This window comes from Miscanthus floridulus, chromosome 16 (assembly GCF_019320115.1).
Source record: "Miscanthus floridulus cultivar M001 chromosome 16, ASM1932011v1, whole genome shotgun sequence".
Classification (NCBI taxonomy): Eukaryota; Viridiplantae; Streptophyta; class Magnoliopsida; order Poales; family Poaceae; genus Miscanthus; species Miscanthus floridulus.
The window spans coordinates 29635081-29656797 of record NC_089595.1 but is presented as its reverse complement, the minus strand read 5'-3'; the positions used below and the strand labels follow the sequence as shown (position 1 = coordinate 29656797).

Below are 21717 nucleotides of genomic sequence, written 5' to 3'. Positions count from 1 at the left end.
TTTATCATCACTGGACCAAAAGTAAATTGATTGATTGCTCTAACGACCAAATTAAATACTAGATGTAACTGATTGCTAACGTACAAGTTAATAATTTAGAACCTGTTTGATACAAGAGGTAATTACTCAGGCGGCCGGGTGACCGAGGCCGCGGGCGTCTTAGGCAGGCGTGCGAGCGGGCCTCAGGCGGTGCACAGCCAGGAGATCACCCATGAGAAGCGGGGGCTCTGGGGTGCTAGGGTTAGGCCACCGGCGACTTGTTGTGGGGACCCAGAATCCCGGACGGCGTGGCCTCCAGGCGGGCGAGCGAGCGGGCCTCAGGCGGCGCGCCGCTGGCAGATCACCCCATGAGAAGACAACCGGGGATCGAGGGGGGGGGCTAGGGTTAGGCTACGGGTAAGGCTAGACGAAAAACTCGAAGCTGGTTAGCTCGCTCGGCTCGTGGCTGGCTCGGCTCGGCTCGTTATGATAACGAGCCGAGCTGAGCCAAGCTTTTAGCTCGTTAGCTATAACGAGCCAACTCGAGCCAGCTCGCGAGCTAAACGAGCCAAGCTTTTAAGAAAAAAAAAGTATCAAAACTTATATTAGTTTTGTATTACTTCATGTCTTACACTTTACAATTGACTGGTAACTGGTCTAGACCCTATAAATTGACTGGTAACTGATCTAGATGCATTTGTTTTGTATTATTATTATTCTCAAACTTTAGATAAATGCAAATATTATATTTTATGTATTTTTTATACCTAGCTCGCGAGCTTAACGAGCCAGCTCGAGCTTTTAACGAGCCGAGCCGAGCTGGCTTTCTGGCTCGTTAGGATAACGAGCCGAGCCGAGCTAGCTCGTTATCTTAACGAGCCAGAACGAGCCGAGCCGACTCGTTATCTAGCCTTAGCTACGGGTGACATGTACTACTATCATTTGACGAGTAATGAAAGCAAATTTATCACCATTCGGCCAAAAATAAATTCGATCACAAGTTAATATAATACTAGTCACAAATTAACGTACAAGTTAATATAATACTGTTTGTTACAAAAAGTCACACGCGCTGTACATATATATGCTACCAACGTGGATAGATAGAGCCATATATATAGGGCATAGAGGTGATCAAAGTTATTTCACCGGATCAATTTGGAACGGAGGGAGTACAGGAGACCATGCATGCAAGGACCAAACAAAAAAATGAGCGGACCAAAAAAAAGGACAGAAATTTTATCTTTTTATTATTAATTAGGTATACATATGTAGAGGCATAGAGTTAGTTTGAAGCGATTAAATTAAGTACTGCTCTCTCTCATCAAAATTATAAGACCTCTTGGCTTTTTTTAGGTACACAGTTTTTATTATGCACTTAGATATACACCGTACGTAGATAAATAGCGAAAGTAACGTACATAGAAAAATCAAAATATGTAATAATTTAGAAAGGAGGAGTACATTTAGAATCTTTCTAGGGGGAATGACTCTTTTTAGTCCTAATTAAGCTCCACCACTGTACTTAAGATCAGCAGAATCATATTCCCGTCATGTCCAATGAGCTGGTCCGCAGAATCATATTCTCTTGTCGTCAATTGGAAAAGTTGTCTGCCACCTCTGGTTATTTTTAATTGTCTTGGCCCGCGGGCTCTTCAACTTGCTCCCATCTCTTTTAATTAATTGGGAGCCACCATTGCGAGGGGCGTGAACATCCAGCTGCTGCGCGCGCAGCTTCCTCGGCGCCCTGTCTGGGTTTCTCCTGCTACAGAGCTCAGACCAAGAACAGGCGGTGAATCTGGGTGAGCCCACCTTGCTTCCAACACAAAAATATCTGCCCCGCTTACTACTAATGCAAGCTGCTGCGTGCAGGCGCCCACACCCATCGAGATTGCAGGCATGGAGCTGGTGGCGGGGGCGATGGGGAGCCTGCTCCCGAAGCTGGGCGAGCTGCTCAAGGAGGAGTACGGCCTGCAAAAGGGCGTGAAGAAGAAGATCGAGTCTCTCTCACGGGAGCTCAGGGTGGTGCACGCCGTCCTCCGCAAGATCGGCGATGTTCCACCGGACCAGCTCGACGAGCTGGTCAGGCTCTGGGCGAGTGAAGTCAGGGAGGCATCCTACGATATGGAAGACATCGTCGACGCATTCCTGGTGCGCGTTGAAGACCCTAATGAGGCTACTGAGCCACACATGCTCCTGCGCCTCCTGAAAAGGGTGGGCAGGCTGGTCAAGAAGAGCAAGGCTCGCCACAAGATCTCTAGCCTAATAGATGACATCAAAGAGAAGCTTGAGGAGGTGGCAACAAGGCGAGGCAGGTACACACTTGACAGCATTGTCGCCAGCCCGGTAGCTGCAAACACCATCGACCCTCGCATCCTGAATCTATACAAAAGGGCGACCGAGCTTGTTGGCATCGAGGGACCAAGGGACGAGCTCATAAATATGCTGTCCCTAGGGGATGGCGACGTGGATGCGTCTAGTACTACAAAGATGAAGATCCTCTCTGTCGTTGGATCTGGAGGGCTAGGAAAGACCACTCTTGCCAAAGCTGTCTATGACCACCTCAAACCGCGCTTCGAGTGCCGGGCTTTTGTTCCAGTGGGTCAGAATCCTGACATCAAGAAAGTCTTTAGAGACATTCTCATAGCCCTTGATGACCAAACTTACACTCATCCCAAATTAATGGGTTTGGATGAAAATCAGCTCATGAGCAAACTCAACGAATTCGTCAAGGAAAAGAGGTACGAGCTAATATGATCACCGATTCATTAATCATTGCTACTCATCACTGGCTCACTGCTAAAAAATAATTATAGCCGCTTTTAGATTATGTAACTGCACAATTATTTGTTCTTTATATCTTATTTATTTTAATAAAGGAAAGTGATCAAAGGAACATAACGAAATGGTGATATACGAATAAAAAAACTATAAATGATGTCTCGTATATTTATTTACCATTTCTTGTACTGTCTTGTGAATATGTAGGTGTTTGATTGTTATCGATGATATATGGGATAAGAAGACCTGGAAATTAGTCAGATGTGCTCTGCAAGAAAGTAATTGTGGAAGTAGACTTGTGATCACTACACGCATTTCTGAAGTTGCCGCATATGCTGATGAAGCTTACAAAATACAGCCACTTTCTCATGATAACTCTAAAAAATTATTGTACGCAAGAATAGTTGACGGTGAAGGGAAGTATTTCGATCGTCTTTCGGCCGAGACATGTGAAAGAATTTTGAAGAAATGTGGCGGCGTGCCACTTGCTATCATTACAATAGCCAGTTTGTTGGCTAGTAAACCGGGAGAGGACTGGTCTGAGGTCTACAACTCAATTGGTTTTGGGCATAAAGGCAATGATGATGTAGATAATACCAGAAGGATATTGTCTTTTAGCTACTATGATCTGCCTTCACATCTGAAGGCTTGCTTATTGTATCTAAGCGTATTTCCGGAAGATAGTATCATAGAGAAAAATAGTTTGATATGGATGTGGATAGCTGAAGGTTTCATCTCTGAGGAACAAGGAGCAGATGCAGGGGTAAGATCATTATTTGAGCTCGGGGAGAGGTACTTTAATGAATTGATAAATAGAAACATGATCCAGGCACAGGAGAGAAGACATGAAGGGTACGTTGATGCCTGCTCGGTTCATGATATGGTTCTTGATCTGATACATCAATTGTCAAGTGAAGTAAATTTTGTCACTGTATTGAATGGTTGTGAGCGACAGAAACTTCAGCGGAGCATTTCTCGCAGGTTAGCCCTACAGTGTGTTGAAGAGCACAGCGTTAGTCAACTGGCTAATGTAGCTGTGGAGAAAGTGAGATCCATCTTTGCCAGTTGGTGCAATTTTGGTGCATTACGTCCACGCCTCCCATTTTTACGTGTAGTAGAGATGGTAAGATGTTTTGTTTACCAAGACTGCGACAAAGATGTGTTGGATCATCTTGGGAGTTTACTTCACTTGAGGTATCTCAGAGTAAGTGCCAGCTGGTTTTTCGGAACACAGGATTTAAAGACTGAGCTTCCTAGGGAGGTAAGATATCTGAGGTTTCTGCAAACACTGGATTTACGGAACTGCTGGATCAAGGAGCTGCCCGAGGAGGTGGGACTTCTGACGCAACTTGTCTGCCTACGATGTAGTTACCAGACAAGAGTGCCAGCTGGTTTGATCGGTAAGCTGACATCATTGCAAGAGCTGTGTGTATGTTGTGAAAAAGATGATCATGATACAATGCAGTTTGTGAATGAGCTAGGTCTGCTGAGGGAACTGAGGGTGCTCCAGGTTCATATTCGTGCTAAGATCTGTGAGAGCATCGGGAGTGCTTTGCTGGACTCCCTGGGCCATCTGCACAATATCCAGGAACTTCAGATTTCGGGCATACGTGACTGGTACTGGCTGAGCGTCAATGCATCGGTCTCCTGTCGGCATCTACGTTTCCTGCATTTGGATTGCTTGGTGTTCTCTGCACTGCCGGCGTGGATTAACTCGTCGCTTGCTCCAAACCTATGCTATCTGGATCTGCTAGTGGTAGCTGTGGAAGACCAGGACATGGAAACCCTTGCCAAGTTGCCAGAGCTTAGTTGCCTCATACTGCATTTGACTGTCACCAAATTAGTTAGCATAAAGCTTCGTGCTGAAGGTGTTGGCTACTTCCGCAAGTTGAGATTCTTAAAGATACTCGGTTCATTTATCAGGTTTGATGTGCGCGGCAGCGAGTGCAACAGCAGCAGGGTAGCATCATCTAATACTATCATGCCACGTCTTGAATCCCTTGAGTTTGATGTCCCTATGTGGTCCCTAAACCTGCTGCTTGGTTTTGACAAGATGTTTGGCTTCCAGGACCTCGGAAGAAGTTCTCTCCAGGGAGTCGACGTCCAGGTGAACTGTGAAGGTGCCCGTACTTGGGATGTGGAGGAAGTGGAGGCCACATTGGAACAACTTCCGCCCAAATTGGAACAACTTCAGCATCTTAATTTTAACAAGCTGCTTGGCTTCCAGAAACTCGGAACAAGTTCGCTCCAGCGAGTCAAAGCCGAAGTGAACTGTGAAGGTGCCAGTATTTGGGATGAGGAGGAAGCAGACTGTGAAGGTGCCAGTATTTGGGATGTGGAGGAACTGGAAGCAAAGGTTGCGTTGGAGCACGCGGCCGCAGTCCATCCAAAACATCCCACCCTTCTAACCAACAAGGAATCCCTTCAGTTTCGTGATCTTATGTGGTCCTCAAAACATGACGAGAACCTGCATCTTGGTTTTGACAAGCTATTTGGCTTCCAGAACCTCGGAACATGTTCGCTCCAGAGAGTCCACGTAAATTGTCATTCTCTCTTTATCTCCGAGGTGGAGGAAGTGGAGGCCGCATTGGAACATGTGGCCGCAGTCCATCCAAAACATCCCACCCTTCGAATCCTCAGGGTAGGGGAAGAATATATGATGTCACGCTACCAAGAGGTATGATGAACTGATCATGCATGCACATTTGAACTTGCTTTCAAAATTCAAATGCTACTGGCTCTGATTTACTATTGCTAGCTACCTATCTATCCTGTCTTTCTATCTGTATAATGGTCACAATAAAATGTTTATCTCATACATCCTCTCCTTTGAATTATTATTAGTCCTAGCTCAATCGGGTTCTCCTACACAGTATTCCGGGCAAGGGCAACATAGATTATCTAAATAAATAGTTACTCCGTATTAAGTAAGGGTGGGTGGGCCGTGATAGTTAACGTAAAAATATCCTGATTGCCTTGTTCTCACTTGCATGCATGTAGGGCCTGTTTGTTTTTAGCTCAGATTCATTCTGAACACCAGTGGCTGGATCTGCTGCCTATAGCTCAGATTCCGATCCAAACACGTAGGATTGCAGTGGCCATGCATGCATGTCACCGAGTTGGCCGTGTTGTCTCACAAATGCCATAGTCTGCCAACCAGTTGGCCGTGTTTGCGTGGCTCAAGGCAGATTCATTCATAACATTATGAATTGTGGTGTCTAACTAGTGAAGGAACATAATTAGAAATGCAAGGAAAAGCACTCAGTTTTGGAATGTGTATGTTGTACATGTTTCTATGATGATGACAGGGAATTCTTGAGTGGCCAGCCGAGTGTGCACGTGCTTTTTTTTTTTCTTTTTCCTCGCAGTTCAATATATTTGTATTTATTTGCTAACCGTATCGAACAAATGGTAGGCATGTATGGAAATGAGCAAAGCCCCTGAGTTAGTAACCAAGGCCTGGAAGTTGGCGGACATTGTTGGCTCAGGACAAATTCAAGTACTGCGTATGCCAGATCTGACCGCATCTTCAAGCAAAGTATATATGTTCACCAACGTTTGCATGTACATCTTCCATTTAAATTAATGCAAGGAATATCACACATCAGTATCTGTTCGTGTGCTTATGATTTTCATGACATAGCACACACGGAACAATTCGGTAGAATTTAAGACTATTATGGTCATATTCAGAGCAGTATATAATTCTGATATATAAGCATTGTGTTTTATTTGTTTTCTTTGTAGGTTATGCGCTTGTTGTACACAGATAATGGGCTGGAACTTTTGGCTCTCAGCTCCAATGCTGTTCATAAGCGGTGGAAATGGGAGCACAGGGACAAGAATCCACGTGGCAAGGTTAGATAGGACCACTAGCTTAAGATTTCAACACGGTAGTTCTGTTTGTTGTTTTCTAAAAACCATCCATCATTACTTTTCATTAGTCATCCAAATCTGTTCCACCTGTACTATGGGAACCGGAAAATGGCATTCCAATGACAAACGACACCATTGATGGCAATGACCCTAAAGAAGCAACAGCCTGCACTGCACTATCCAAAAATGACCTCTATCTAATTTCTGCTTCTGGTGGCAAAGTCTCAATGTTCAACATGATGACATTCAAGGTATGTCTTCTTCAGTTGTCTATAACAATAAGTAGTTAATTCCATGATTGATCTCTTACGAATCATGCATGACAACTTCTGTAAAATAATTTTTATTTCGTAGTTGCACCATGGCCTTTCTTTGGCTTCACTGATCTTGTGCAATCTCTCATATATAGGTCATGACTACTTTCATGGCACCTCCACCTGCTGCAACTTTCCTTGCATTCTACCCGTTAGACAATAACATCATAGCTATTGGAAGGGAGGACTCTTCAATTCAAATCTACAATGTCCGTATAGACAAAGTGAGTATTAAACGTGAATCTATCATCCCCTGTTTCCATGAATCTCAGAGTATTGGCAAAACTCATTATATATGGTTCTCACTGGAAATGCAGTAATGTACCCATTGTAAAATAATGTGCTCTCGTTTCAGACTATATATCCCCGCATGTTTTACTTATGTATTAGGATCATGAGATTGTAAATGTTGTTTTACATATGATCTTTTTGACATAACAAATTATGTACTTTTTGCGGGCTTTGAGCAGATACCACAAGGTACGCATATTACATAGCAACTATGTGGTAGCTCCTGTCAACAATATGAAGAGTAGTAAGTACCTCGTGGTATATGACCCAAAAAACCTTCATAAACCATACATATGTTGTTAGCTCGACATTTAAAAATTTGAGAATTTTTAACGATAATGGATTCTTCCTATGTGGAACATTATGATTAGTGTACTAATTACCGTTTAGCTTATATTTAACATCGACGTGCCAAAATATCAACTTATCTTAATCGAATTGCACAGGTTAAGATTGTGCTCACAGGTCATCACAGAAAGATAACTGGACTAGCATTTTCGCAATCAAAGTGGGTGCTTGTATCTTCAGGTGCTGATGCTCAGGTGTGAATTCTAATATCTATCAAAATTAGGACTAGCGATTATGTTTTTGCTTATAAATTTAAGGGATGCTGAATTAAATACAGTCAAATGTTATGTGTCGGTGTTTTGTGAACCGACCAGTAAATTTAGTGCCGCGCGGCTCTAGGAATCGATGGAAGCACTCAAGACATGGGGAGATTATACTGTTTCAGGCCGGAGCCCTACGGTCTCAGAGGGGTTCGAGTTCGTGTTTCTCGGTTCAAGTGCTCAGTTGGCTTACAATGGGGGTGCTCGTAAGCGTGGGTTCAGAAGTGAGAGGACTCGAGAGAATAGATCGATCCCTCCAGAGCCATAGAGAGTGTTTCCTTTTTTCCGTCCGCTAGAATGAAGGCGGCCTGGTTCTCTTATGCTTCCGGGGGCCGAGTGACAATTGAAAGGAAAGGGTTCCCACGACCCGAGTGGTCGAGAGCTCGAGGGGAGGGCGACGGTAGGCGAGCCCGGTCCGTGGGCCCTCTGCATCTTGTCCCAGCTTCTGTTGCATGCTCGGATGTCGTCACGGGTTCCTGTTCTCCACGTCGAGGTATGGTGCGCCATAGCGGCACAGTGTGAGTCGTGGTTGGTATGGTGCGCCATAGCGGCATAGTGCGGGTCGTGGCTGTCCTCTTGTAGTCCTATGGGACATGGGCGCATAGTGCAAGTTGTGGCCTTCGTCCTTGCGCCTACTGCCCCTAGAGGGCGTCGTGCGCTAGTTTGAGTCTATGGCTATCGTCCTCTGCTGACCGGCCACCCTCCTGATCATGAAGGGGGCGGTGAGGCTTCATCCCACACACGGGTGGTCGGGGGTCAACTTGTTTGTCCGGTTCCGAGGAGTCAAGTCCCTGGACATGAGACCCGTGCTATGTGGCGAGCGTGGCCGTACACCTGTCCGTCGAGTCATATAGTGTTTGAGCGGTCCCGTGCCATATCCTGACATTGCCTGGCCACGGAGTGGCCTTTTGAATTGGTGGGGGAGCAGTCCGAGGGGTGATGCCTCACCCCAAGACCCTGCGGTCCGAAGGGTGGTCGATGCATCCTAAGGCCCCACGGTCCGTTGGGTGGTCGCCGTCCTTTTGGTCTAAGTGGGTGTGCTGTCCGTGCACATCTCATTGTGGCAGGCGCATTGAATGCGCCAACCTCCCCTGGTCTTATCCGTTGACGGTCAGCCTAGGCCCGGGGTGGTCGAGGTCGTGCCTCGTATCCCGACCCGACTGCGTGATCGGGTGGAGCGAGTGGTCGAGGTGCTACGCGGATGATGGGTCGTGGCCTAGTGGGCCACGAAGTGCGCTTTCCTCCGGCGTAAGCCGCGTTGTGGGGTAACCGGGGTATGCTCCCCCGACATTATGTTAGTCAGATTTCATACCATCCATTAGTCCATTTTCTAAAATATATAAAGATCTATAAATACACTCCACTTTCTAAAAGGTATAAATATCTAAAAATACAGTATTGTTTCTTTCTGAATCATTCTTTTCTTGTTTTTTTGCAATGAAATGAAATTTGCAGCTATGTGTTTGGAGCATTGATGGTTGGGAGAAGAAGAAATCAAGATACATCAAACATCCATCTAATGGTTCCGGTGCTTTAGTCGGTGATATAGTGGTGCAGTTTCACTATGATGGAACACATCTTTTAGTAGTTCATGAGAGTCAGTTGGCGATCTATGATTGGCAATTGGAATGCTTGTGCTCGGTAAGTCATTCACAGCATTTTCATAACAATATATTTGCATCTCTTAGTAATCATATGCAGTCTTGTCTATTGAGTCGGAGTACTAACATATTACATGATTTACATCATGCTTGTAGAATGCTCCTGATCGTATCGATGCATTATAATAAGCACATTACACACTGATATTTAACCTTCCATAACTTGACAATGCAGTGGTTCCCAAGAGATGCACCCCCTTCCCCAATTTCAAGTGCGATATACTCACTTGGTTGTTTGTTGGTCTATGCTGGATTTCGTGATGGTGCAATTGGAATATTCGATGCAGAATCTCTTACGTTAAAGTGCAGGATAGCACCCTCTGCCTACATACCATCTTCAATATCCAGGTATGTGGAGTTTCAAGCAGTTCCTTTTTTTTTGTGAGTGGTAGTTTCAATTCTGGTAACCAAAGTCTTGTTTCTGTTACCTCTCTTGTTCTCAGGGATGGTGAAACTGTCTATCCCACAGTTGTCGCTACGCATCCGTGGAAGCCAAACCAGATTGCAGTGGGCATGAGCGATGGTGCTGTTCTTGTGCTGGAGCCGTTGGATACACACAACGTACAAGTGGGGAGCGACGTCACCTCAGAACAACGTCCATCCCGTGATGTCAGCAGTAGCAGACTCAGTTAAATATTTTGGCTTGGCCGCTAGATACGTATTCAGTCAAGTGGAACAGAGTTTTTATGCACCCCCATCCAGCTATGTGTACACCATCCATCGTCAGATCTCCTCAAGATCTATATATGTAAGACTAGTGTTTTCATGTCGTTGAGGACTTCCTTATTTTGTAATAAATATGCACGTTGCTAGTGGGTGAGACATTTCCCTCCCCATCTCTCTTCTTCTTTTTTTCAAAAAACATAATTAGATAGTGGGCATTGTATTTTCTTATCTTATTATATACAACGACCTTGGGACAATGCAGAGTATCAGCCTACCCAATTCTCCAGTCAAGTTGGCTTAGGTTGAATTGCAATTGCAATACTCTCGTTTTGTGAATGATGTGAGATTTCGACATGCATTGTAAAAACTCGTTACTAGTGGAGAAAATTGTCCTTGGATATCGTGACGATATGCAGACTAACTCCACTTGTAACGAGTTAGTTTGCATATCATGACTTACTAAAATAATTATGAGAAAAGCATTCAGGTAAAGAAAAAATATAGAGGGAAATGAGAGTGACAAAATATTTTTTGTTACTAGGATCATGCCCGTGCGTTGCTATGGGCAAAACAAACCGCGATAAAGGCATACACTGTCTAACGCAGAAGTCAAATCATCATCAATAAAAAGAAACTGTTTATATTTAATTTCTAATTAATCCATCCCATCAAATTTTTTATTTGACCTAGATCCATTTGCAAAGAAAAATAAACATAACATATGCAGATAAGATGTCCTCGAAAAAATCTCTTGTATATTAATAAACATGTCAATTGTGTTGCATAGCCATTTTCACGCTTGGCAGGGACATCAGACTTCATGGGGTGTAAGAAGACTATGCATAGCTTGTCTGCACCAGAACATGCACGCTATTCAAATTTTTTACAAAGCCAACTGCGCGCAGACCTCGAGTGAAAGAAACAAAACACATAAAACTGCTTCTGCAAAAAAGGGTGAATCAAGCGCTGCCTATTATTATTTTTCCAAATGTAGACTTCATGTAAATATGGTGAAACGAAACACAACACATGCAAGTGCTACTGCTACTAAAGTATGATGATCAATAAATTACAATATCTGAAAAACCATTCTAGGCTTATAGCAGTGTTATTGTGTCTACTGCATCAAAAGTCAAAGCTGTCTTCTACTTCAAGACAATTTTCAGATAAGTTCACCAAGTCATGATAGCACATCGACTTGCCTCAATGCCTCCTCATCATTGCACACATCCAGGGCATGCCCTGTCCTCGTCACACATCTATATATGCATGCAGTTCAGCATGGCACCCTTGTGGCCTAGCATCCAAAGGCGCCATTGCCTCGCCACTCCCATGCCCATGGCCATTCAGCACACCAAGCAGTACACACGAACGGCTGGTGGTCACTATCCCCGTTGCCCATGGCCATCCAGATCCAGCACGCTGAGCAACATGATGGATGCCCATTTGTGCGTATCTTTAGCTTCAGGGCATTCCTTTGACCGGCATACCTGCAAAGGTCAAGCGCATCAATTCAAGCCCAGGGATACAAGAATGAGACAAAGGAAAATGTCTAGTTATGCTTAAAGCCCAGATTTCCTAAACAGTTACATACACTAAACTGAAGGATCAGTCATTTTCTCAGAGAAATTGTGATTCAACTTTGGTAATAGACTTCATAACTACAATTGTGCAAAATATAGATGTCACCTCATTTGTCGATCAGACATGTAACAAATTCAAAGTCTCTCTAAGAAAGATTAAGTCCACCCAACTCTCTTTCAAACAGACTTTGCCAATAAAGAATAATGTCTGCAGACACCGCTGAACCTCAGCAAAAGAGACTTTGCGATCATCTTCGATGCAGTCTACCTACCTACTACCTACTCTAATGGTACTCATTTGTCAATGCTCAATATAAAATGGTTTATTTAACTTGAAGGGGAAGGTGTCCGAGAGTAGCTAAGAAAGTTCAGAGTTCTGAAACTCTGCATCCAAACATTCAGCAGGCACCTAGGATGATTTCAACTCACCCAGGTAAGCATTATTGATCTCTACATGTTGTTGACTGTAAACTAAAAATTATAGTTTAGAAGGAAAAAGACCCGCATGGTATGAGACGTTGTAGCATCATACTGAATATAATCCAAGGCTCAGCATTAATTAAAGGAAATAGCAACCAAAAGAAACTACTTCTGGTTAATAAAAAAGTAGAAAAAAGAAACTTGCCGGTGCTGGTTATATCTCTAAATGCACTGCACCCAATGGGAGCTGCCATCATACTACTGGAGGATTGTTGTTAACCAGAGGCAACCCCTAAAACCAGCATGTCATAGTTCAGGCATATTCCAGTATTGTAGATTTGTGGTCAGACATGTTTTTTCCAGAAAAAAGAACATTGCATTACAGTGATTGAATTTTGCGAAGGAGGGTTGTCTTCCAAACATGACTCAGATCCTTCAACATCATATGGGAAGAATTAGGTGAAGGATATGCTAAAAGATAACTACCTCAAATATAGGACTCAGACTATATCTTCAATCACTAACAGATGAAAAAATTTCAAGGAACGCGCAACAAGTATATATCGACTAATGAATGAAAGGATAAATATTTTAGAAGCTAAATACCACTGTAAAAGTTGGTGGCCTACTGATCTGTAATGCTTGCAAGTTACAGATTATGTGCACTGACCTGATACTTGCCTATGAAATAGTTCTATTCTAGATTGAGCTGCCCAATGTTCTATAGAAGAAAAAAAACTCAATTGTTCTATTCCAATCAAATTGAACAGGCTAGTGATCCATGAATAAACATTTTTATATGTAGGAAAGTAAGTGATAAGCCTAGCCTAAGAAAATGTATAACATTGGGGAACAAGAGCAGTCTAGGAGAGGCATGAGTTCAGCGGTACAAATCCTTAGTGTGAATAGAGAAAGCTGTAAGAAAGCAATGGGTACCGATTACTTTTATATGGCCATCACAATTCAGAAACAAAGCAATGGATCCTTGATGTTTTCAGTCATTGCAGCAAAATGATGTCACTATGAACAGGATAAAGTTAAATCCCATCGGCAACAAAGCTCAGCAATGTATGTCCTAGCCATGTCCTCGTCGAGGCAGCCGAGGTTCCTGAGGAGGGAGTAGAGATCTCCGCCATTGATATACTCCATGAAGTCATCTGCAGAAGCGGAGGGGGATCATCACGAGGATGAGATGAGGTTGGTTCGTGATGGCCTTGTCCTCCATCGCAGATCCCAGTCACATCTCCGCCTGGTCCGGGGCAGAGGAGGGAGGCGGCAGCGCGAAGGGAGAGTCATCGCAGCTTGATCCAATCGGCGGAGAGGGAGGGAGGCAAGCTCTAGTGCGGTGGACGCCCTCGAGGCCCACGTCCTCAGGAAATCACTGCGGAGGAGGCGGCGCCACGGCGATGGGCGAGGCGCAGCCGATAGTTGGAGGAGGCGCAGCCTACTCGGTTCATGATATGGAGATTGATTTGATACATCAATTGTCCAGTGAAGAAAATTTTGTCACTGTATTGAATGGTGGTGAGCGACAGAAACTTCAGGGGGGGCATTTCTCGTAGGTTAGCCCTACATTATTGTTTTGAAAAACACAACGTTGGTCAGCTGGCTAATATCGCTGTGGAGAAAGTGAGATCTGTCTTTGCCAGTGAGTGTGATTTTTGTGCATTATGTCCACGCCTAGCATTTTTACGTGTAGTAGAAATGGTAGGATGTTCTGTTTTTAACAAAGACTGCATCAAAGATGTGTCGGAGAATCATCTTGGGAGTTTACTTCACTTGAGGTACCTCAGAGTAGTGGGTATCCTTATCACTGAGCTGCCTGGGGAGGTAAGATACCTGAGGTTTCTGCAAACACTGGATTTGCAGTACAGCGAAATAAAGGAGCTGCCAGAGGAGGTGGGACTTCTGACGCAACTTGTTTGCCTACGAGCTGATTTTGTAAGAAGAGTGCCGGCTGGTTTGATCGGTAAGCTGACACCATTGCAAGAGTTGCGGATACGTTGTTTAGGGCCGTGTTTAGTTTCAAAAAGTTTTGGTTGTAGTACTTTTGTTTTTATTTGACAATTAGTATTCAATCATGTACTAATTAGGCTCAAAACATTTGTCTCGCGATTTCCAACCAAACTGTGCAATTAGTTTTTTTTTCGTCTATATTTAATGCTCCATGCATGTATCGCAAGATTCGATGTGATGGCTACTGTAGCACTTTTTGGGAAAAAACTTTTTGGAACTAAACAAGACGCGGTCAAGATGGTACAATGCAGTTTGTGAAGGAGCTGCGTCTGCTGAGGGAACTGAGGGTGCTCCAGGCTACTGTGCGTGCGTTGTGGATGTGCGTGCGTGCGTTGTGAGTGTTTGTACCATCCGACGTCAAAAACTTGTTCGAAACCTTGTCAATTTTTTACCACAGCCTACACATGCGATAACATGACACCTCGACAAGTTTCGTGATTTTCGGACTTCGTATGGATTTTATATAATTTAAAAACACTTTTCCAACAAGTTCCTTGTCATGTTACGTGAAGAAGATGCCCGAAATTTGATGCGAGTTCGTGGATAGGGACTCAACATACATCAAATACCATGAATAACATTTTTCGAATCACTAAATTGCATTATTCCATCCAACTGCAGTTCAAATTTGAAATATTCGAAAAAAAATCAACGAAAAGAAATAAATTAGGGAAATATATAAAAAAGTCAAAATTGACCCAAATTTTAAAATTGAGTTTTCAATAATGTATTATAGCACAACAAAAAAACTGGGTTCAAAAAACAAAAAAAAAAATCTTTGCCGAGGGCCTAGCCTGGCCCTCGGCAAAGGGGATCTTTGCCGAGGGCCTCGCCAATGGCCCTCGGCAAAGAAAATTAAAAAAAATAAAAAATCTTTGCCGAGGGCCCTGGATCTGGGCCCTCGGCAAAGGGCCCTGGATCTGGGCCCTCGGCAAAGGGCCCAACCCTAAACCGGCCAGCGGCCTGGCCTAAAATCACCGCCCACATTTCATACGCCGCCGCTGCTAGCCCCGCCGCCGCCCCGCGCCCCGCCGCCCCGTGCCCAGCCGTCCCGCGCGGCCCGCCGCAGCGCGCCCGGCCGCCCACCACCGCGCCGCCCCACCGACGACGCCCCACCGCCCCAGAGCCGCCCCGAGGGCGCGCCCTGCCTCCCCTCCCCGTCTCGGTCGAGCAAGGGGAGCTCGGCTGCCCCGGCCGGCCCTCCGGCGGCCCCCCGCGCCGGCCTTCCCGCCCCCCCCCCTCGCCGGCCTCCCCGCCCCGACACCAGCCCCTAGGCCACCCCCGTCGCCGGCTGCTATTGGAGGGGAGGAGGCAGAGGGTGAAGTAGGAGGAAGAAGAGAAGGAGAAGAGGAGAAGGAGGAAGGGGAAGAGAAGGAGAAGAAGAGGAGAAGGAGGAAGGGGAAGAGAAGGAGAAGAAGAGGAAAAGGAGAGAAGGAGAAGAAGGGGAAGAAGGAGAGGAGGAGGAGGAGAAAGAGAAGAAGGGAAGAGGAGAAGCGGAGAAGAGAGAAGGGAAGAGGGGGAGAGGAGTACTCCGACGCCGCTCGACCTCGCCGGAGAAGAAAGTGACCCCCGCACCGCGACGCCCGACTCCACTGCAACCCTAGGTAAAACTCTCGTTGTCGGCCTTCGTGCCGTATGTGGTTGTGTGGGCCTTCGTGCCGTAAATTGATATGAGGGCCTTCGTGGCGTTGTGGTTGTCGGCCTTCGTGTCGTTGTGAATGTCGGCCATCCTGTCGTTTTTTGCAGGTTTTGGAAACCTCCCCGTGTAGGAGAGGTGCTGCCGAAATTTTAAACAAACAATAACCTATTGCCTTTTTTATGCAGGAGAAGAGCACGTCGGAGGGGACCCGGAGGACCCCGATCTCTTCGTCGGCGTCGCGGTTCTGCCTGCACTGTGTCGCCTCGCCACTGCGTCGACTCGCCACTGCCCCGCTAGCCTGACTTCACCGACACCCTAGGTATAAATAACTTCTTTTTCCGCATGTCTGTCGTAGACCGCGCGTAACCCAGTTAGGCATCTCCCGTCCGAAAGAGATACGGTCGTAGGTATGCGGATCTTTGCATATCTGCGACCGTATCTGTTTCGGATTGTCCACGTTTTTTGGACAGCCCACGGATGCGTAGATGGGTTAGTTTCCATGGTCCGCTCAGGTCCGAGATGGAGTTTCAGCATCACCTCCCTGTTGTTCTCTGGATACACACTCTCCCTTGCAGGACGTGTATCCGGAGAACAGCGGGGAGGTGCTGCCGAAATTCTATCTCGGAGAGGAGCGGAGCCCAGAAACTGACCTCATCTACGCATCCGTGGGTGGGATTAGGACCTATCCTCACCTATTAGACATTAGGAACACCGCGTAGATGCAATTGATGGTCATAATACTCTGTGATGTAAATGTTAAAGGATGGAGGACCGTTAGTGGATGTACACGGGCTGGAGAAACGGGAGTGACTATGACTATGAATGGGTGAAGGGGACAGATCGTTTCTTGAAACACGCATTTGGCCCAGGAGCAGGAGGACATTCTCTAGTTTGGTGTCCATGCAGCAAATGTGACAACAGGAGAAAGGTAGATGAGAAGACCATGGGTAGACATCTTGTGTTCAATGGTTATACGCCTGGCTACCAGCAGTGGATCTACCATGGTGAAGCAGATCATATAAGAGCGGAGGTGGTGAGAGCATGCCTCGAGGCTTTTGATGATGATGCCGGGGTAGCAGACATGCTAGATGACGCCCACCAAGCTCACTTCGCTGAACGACATGAAAAGGAGGAGATGGAGGAATCCGCAAAGGACTTCTACAAAATGTTGCACTCGGCACAGAAACCCCTTCATGAGCGTACAACGATTCTCAGCTAGATGCGGTTGGACGCATAATGGGGTTGAAGGCCGAGTTAAACCTGTGTCGAGAAGGCTTCGATAAGATGTTGGCCGTGATTGGCACCATGCTACCGGAGAAGCACACTTTGCCGACGAACTTGTACGAGGCAAAGAAACTCCTTCGTATGCTTAAGATGTCGTATGACAAGATACATGTTTGTTCGAAGGGGTGCATCCTATTTAGGAAAGAACACACGGACGCAAATTACTGTCCGAAGTGTAAATCCTCCAGGTACCTAGAGGTAGACTCTGGTGATGGTCAGAAAAAGCAGCTTCCGATCCCCGCGAGAGTGCTACGGCACCTTCCTTTCCTGCCAAGGATCCAATGGCTATTCATGATCGAGGAATCCATGAAACAGATGACATGGCACAAAGATGGCAAATGGTACAATCCTGGGAAGATGGTACATCCGTCTGATGCTGAAGCATGGACGTACTTCAATGACAAACATCGTGACAAAGCAGCTGAGACCCGTAATGTACGTGTCGCGCTGGCAACAGATGGGTTCAATCCTTATGGAATGATGGCTGCCCCATACACATGCTGGCCCATTTTTGTTATCCCCCTCAATCTCCCTCCCGGCATCTCCTTTCAATGGCATAACGTATTCTTGTCGTTGATAATTCCTAGACACCCAGGGAGTAATATGGGTGTGTTCATGGAGCCTATGATTGATGAATTGATCTATGCTTGGGAGAAGGGGGTATGGACATACGACCGAGCTACAAAGACAAGCTTCAAAATGCACGTTTGGTACCACTACTCCCTGCATGACTTCCTAGCGTATGGGTTATTTGCCGCCTGGTGTGTTCACGGGAAGTTCCCATGCCCAATATGCAAGGAAGCTGTGAGGTTCATTTGGTTGAAGAAGGGTGGCAAGTATTTGTCGTTCGACCAGCATCGTCAGTTCCTCCCTCTAGACCATGAATTCAGAGAAGACATCAAGAGCTTTACGAAAGGTGTCAAAGTGACAGACCCTAAACCGCACTTGAGGACTGGTGCCGAGGTTTGTGCTCAGATAGATGCTCTCGTGCCCAATGAAGAAGGTGGTTTTGTGGGATATGGTGAGGAACATATGTGGACTCATAAGTCCAGCTTGACGAGGCTCCCCTATTTCGATGACCTTTTTCTGCCACATAATATTGATGTAATGCACACTGAAAAGAATATTACCGAGGCACTTTGGGGAACTCTCATGGACAGTGACAAGTCTAAGGACAACGTTAAGGCTAGAGTGGACCTAGCGACGTTGTGTGATAGACCAAATCAAGCGATGCAGCCTCCTAGTGGCCGAAACAAGAACTGGAAAGGCCTAATGTCAATTTCGTCTTGCAAATCAATTAAAGGAGGGAAGTACTAAAATGGATCCAGACATTAATGTTCCCAGATGGATATGCAGCGAATCTTAGCAGGGGAGTGAACTTAGGCACTCTGCGAGTCAACGGGATGAGGAGTCATGACTACCACATATGGATTGAGCGGCTTCTTCCGGTGATGGTCCGAGGCTATGTCCTTGAGCATGTTTGGCTAGTGCTGGTAGAGTTGAGCTTTTTCTTCCACCAGCTTTGTGCCAAGGAGATATCTCGGACCGTCGCTCAGGACTTGGAAAAAGCGGCACCTGTGTTGCTTTGTAAGCTGGAGAAGATCTTTCCACCCGGCTTCTTCTTGCCGATGTAGCATCTGATTGTGCACCTCCCGTCTGAGGCACGTTTGGGGGGGGGCCGTGCAGGCTCATTGGTGCTATCCAATCGAGAGATGTCTAAAGACTCTTTACAAAAAATGTACAAATAAAGCCAGAATTGAGGCTTCCATTGCAGAGGCATGCCTTCTGGAGGAGGTGGAAAACTTCACAACGCAATACTACAAGCCGAACCTTCCTAGCAATCATAATCCACTCCCTCATTACAATGTTGGCGAAAATGAATCGACCCTCAGCCTTTTCCAAGGCCAACTCGGCAGTGCAAGTGGATCAACCCCAAAGCTATTGGGAAATGAAGAGTGGCGTAGTATCATGCTATATGTGTTGAATAACCTTATTGAGGTGCAGCCGTTCATCAAGTAAGTTCGCAACGAACTTGTTTCAATACGCTGTCACTATTCTGCATCCAACCCCATTGATTCTCGTTCGGACAGGGAATTTGTTCGTGAATTCTGGCATCAATCAAGGGATCCTACCTCGCATGAACAAGACACCCTTGTTTCGCGGGGTGCGGGAGCGAGGAGGCCTGATTTCATTTCTTGGTTCAAACAAAAGGTAATGTCCAATTTAGCTCGTACGTTCGATCGTCCAAGGTGATCGTACGTTTGATTAATATAACAATCTATCATGCTTCACCTTGCAAGCCTAGACCGGTTCATCCATGAGTGACGAGTTGAAACAGGTTGCAAACGGCTGTGACATTAGGGTGAAGTCATTTACCGGCTATGACGTGAACGGATATCGCTTCCACACAACAAGTTACGAGCATATTTAGCCCAAACGAAAAACCACAAATAGCGGAGTTTGTACGCCCGGCACTGATGGCCTCGACTATCATGATAGAGTTGAGGAAATCTATGAACTCTCATTTCATGGAGACAAACCTCTTAAACCTATCATGTTCAAATGCCACTGGTTTAATCCTCAATCAACGAGACGAACCCCTCATCTTGGGCTAGTCGAGATTCGAGAAGATTCCATCTATCCTGGAAAAGATGTCTACATTATGGCTCAACAGGCCGTGCAGGTGTATTATACTCAATACGCCAACCAAGACAAAGAGGATCTTAAGGGTTGGGCTATTGTGCACCAGGTATCTCCACATGGTAAACTACCTGCCCCAAACGATGATGATTTCAACTTCAACGCAAACACATATGATGGACAGTTCTATTAAGAAGATGGGCTACCAGGCACGTTTGAGATAGTCTTACCTGAAGCAATCGAAATGGAAGTAGGCAACGAAATGGTTGATGGCGAGGTCGATGGAGATGTGGTGGTAAATGCCAAGGACATAGCAATGCTTGAGCGATTACTTCTAGGCAATGACTATGATGACAACATAGAACCTTCGGATAGTGTTGCCCATTTGGACAATTTTGACAGTGATGATGAGACCTATGATCCCAATCATGAAGATTATTCCTAATACATGTAATACTATGTTTTTTTAATTTGTGTTTTGTTTATATATTTTGAATCTATTTCTAATATATGTACTAATTAGTCTTGTTCATTCTTTGTGATTGCAGGTGATTGAACAAAGATGGCGAGCAGACGTCCACGCCATGACACGCCCTCGGTTTACGGGAGAGACCGCCCTCTCCTTCGAGGTGAGGGGTCGTCGTCCGGGGCAGCGTCCACAGGAGGTGACGAGAGGAGGACCAGGGGTAGCAGCCGCATGAGGCAGCGGTCTCCTCCCTCGCCACGTGACAAGGTGCTGGAGGAGGAGCATGTGACGGCCACGGCCACATCCTCGTCGGAGGACGAGAGGGGTCAGCAGATGGGCGAGGGAGGCGAGGCGCTCGAGGGTGAGGGAGGCGAGGGGCTCAAGGGCGAGGGAGGGGGTACCGCTACCCGGACTCCCTACGAGCGAGGTCCCGCGAGCCTCCCTCCGGTTCCGCTTCCTCACAACCGCCTAGTGATTTGGCCTATGGCAAAGAGGTAAGTAACTATAGATGTTATCACAACTACTTCATAAGATATGTTGGAAATCATAAGAGAAACTGATATTTTTTCTTAATCACTTGTGCAGGGCCTGGTTGGTTTTGTCAGGTACTCCAGCACGCACCCCCGCGAGCATCCTTGGTGTTTTGTGCAGGAAATGGTACCCCGGCATTGTGCAACTGTCCGAAGAGCCGGTGGTGCGGGAGCCGGCCTCCAACTGGGACAGGTACGCGCTGGCCATGGATGACACTTACCGCAACAAGCAAGAGTGGGTATTGGCGGAGTTTTGGGTAAGTTTCTCTCGCACAACATTGCTTAATACATCTCATTCATTGGTTAAATGTTTTATTGAAATAATGAATGGATACATCGGTTTTGTATGCAGAAATTTTTCAGGGCCGAAGAAGGACTTGAGGCCCAGGCGGATTGGGTGGCTGCCGCAGCTTGTAGGAAGTACGTCACCGAGATGCACCACCATGGGCGCGTCCAAGCCCACATAGACTACTACAGGTCGGTACTTAAGCAGTCCCTCCCCAAGCCTCAAGCAAGACTGATTACGCTGACCCAGGACCAGTACCTTGAGGTAGGCGAATAACATTCATAATGATTCGTTTTGATATTAAGTAGGTTCAATTTCATCTTCTTATATGTCAAATACTCGATGACTTGTAGGTGATTCCCTGGTGGTGCCGATCGTATCCCGAGTGCTGGGCCATGATCGTGGACAAGTGGTTATCATAGGACTATGTTGACACGCACAAGAGGCAGCGGGAACAGTGTCTGATGAGGCAAGGTCCAACTCACCATCAAGGTAGCCGCAGCCTCTCCGGATACAAACAAGCATACGTAAGTGATTTCTTTCATTTATTTTGATGCTCAATTCTGCTTGATTTCTCACCATCTTCCCGTCTTTCTCGCAGGAGGCTGCGCACCCGGGCGAGGAGGTCTCGGAGTTCTCTGCGTGGGCTATGTCCCACATGGACAGGGCGTCGTCCT

At 46.0% G+C, this 21717-nt stretch overlaps 1 long non-coding RNA gene and 1 pseudogene across 1 annotated transcript; both read left to right on the top strand.

The window, feature by feature from the left end:
- The first annotated feature begins 1658 nt into the window (after positions 1-1658).
- On the top strand, positions 1659-10488 carry LOC136513194 (putative disease resistance RPP13-like protein 3; annotated as a pseudogene).
- A 5030-nt stretch (positions 10489-15518) lies between these two features.
- On the top strand, positions 15519-20511 carry LOC136511520 (uncharacterized). Its single transcript, XR_010772744.1, has 3 exons — positions 15519-15799; positions 16020-16153; positions 20307-20511. It is a non-coding gene; the product is annotated as an uncharacterized lncRNA (long non-coding RNA).
- The last annotated feature ends 1206 nt before the right edge of the window (positions 20512-21717 follow it).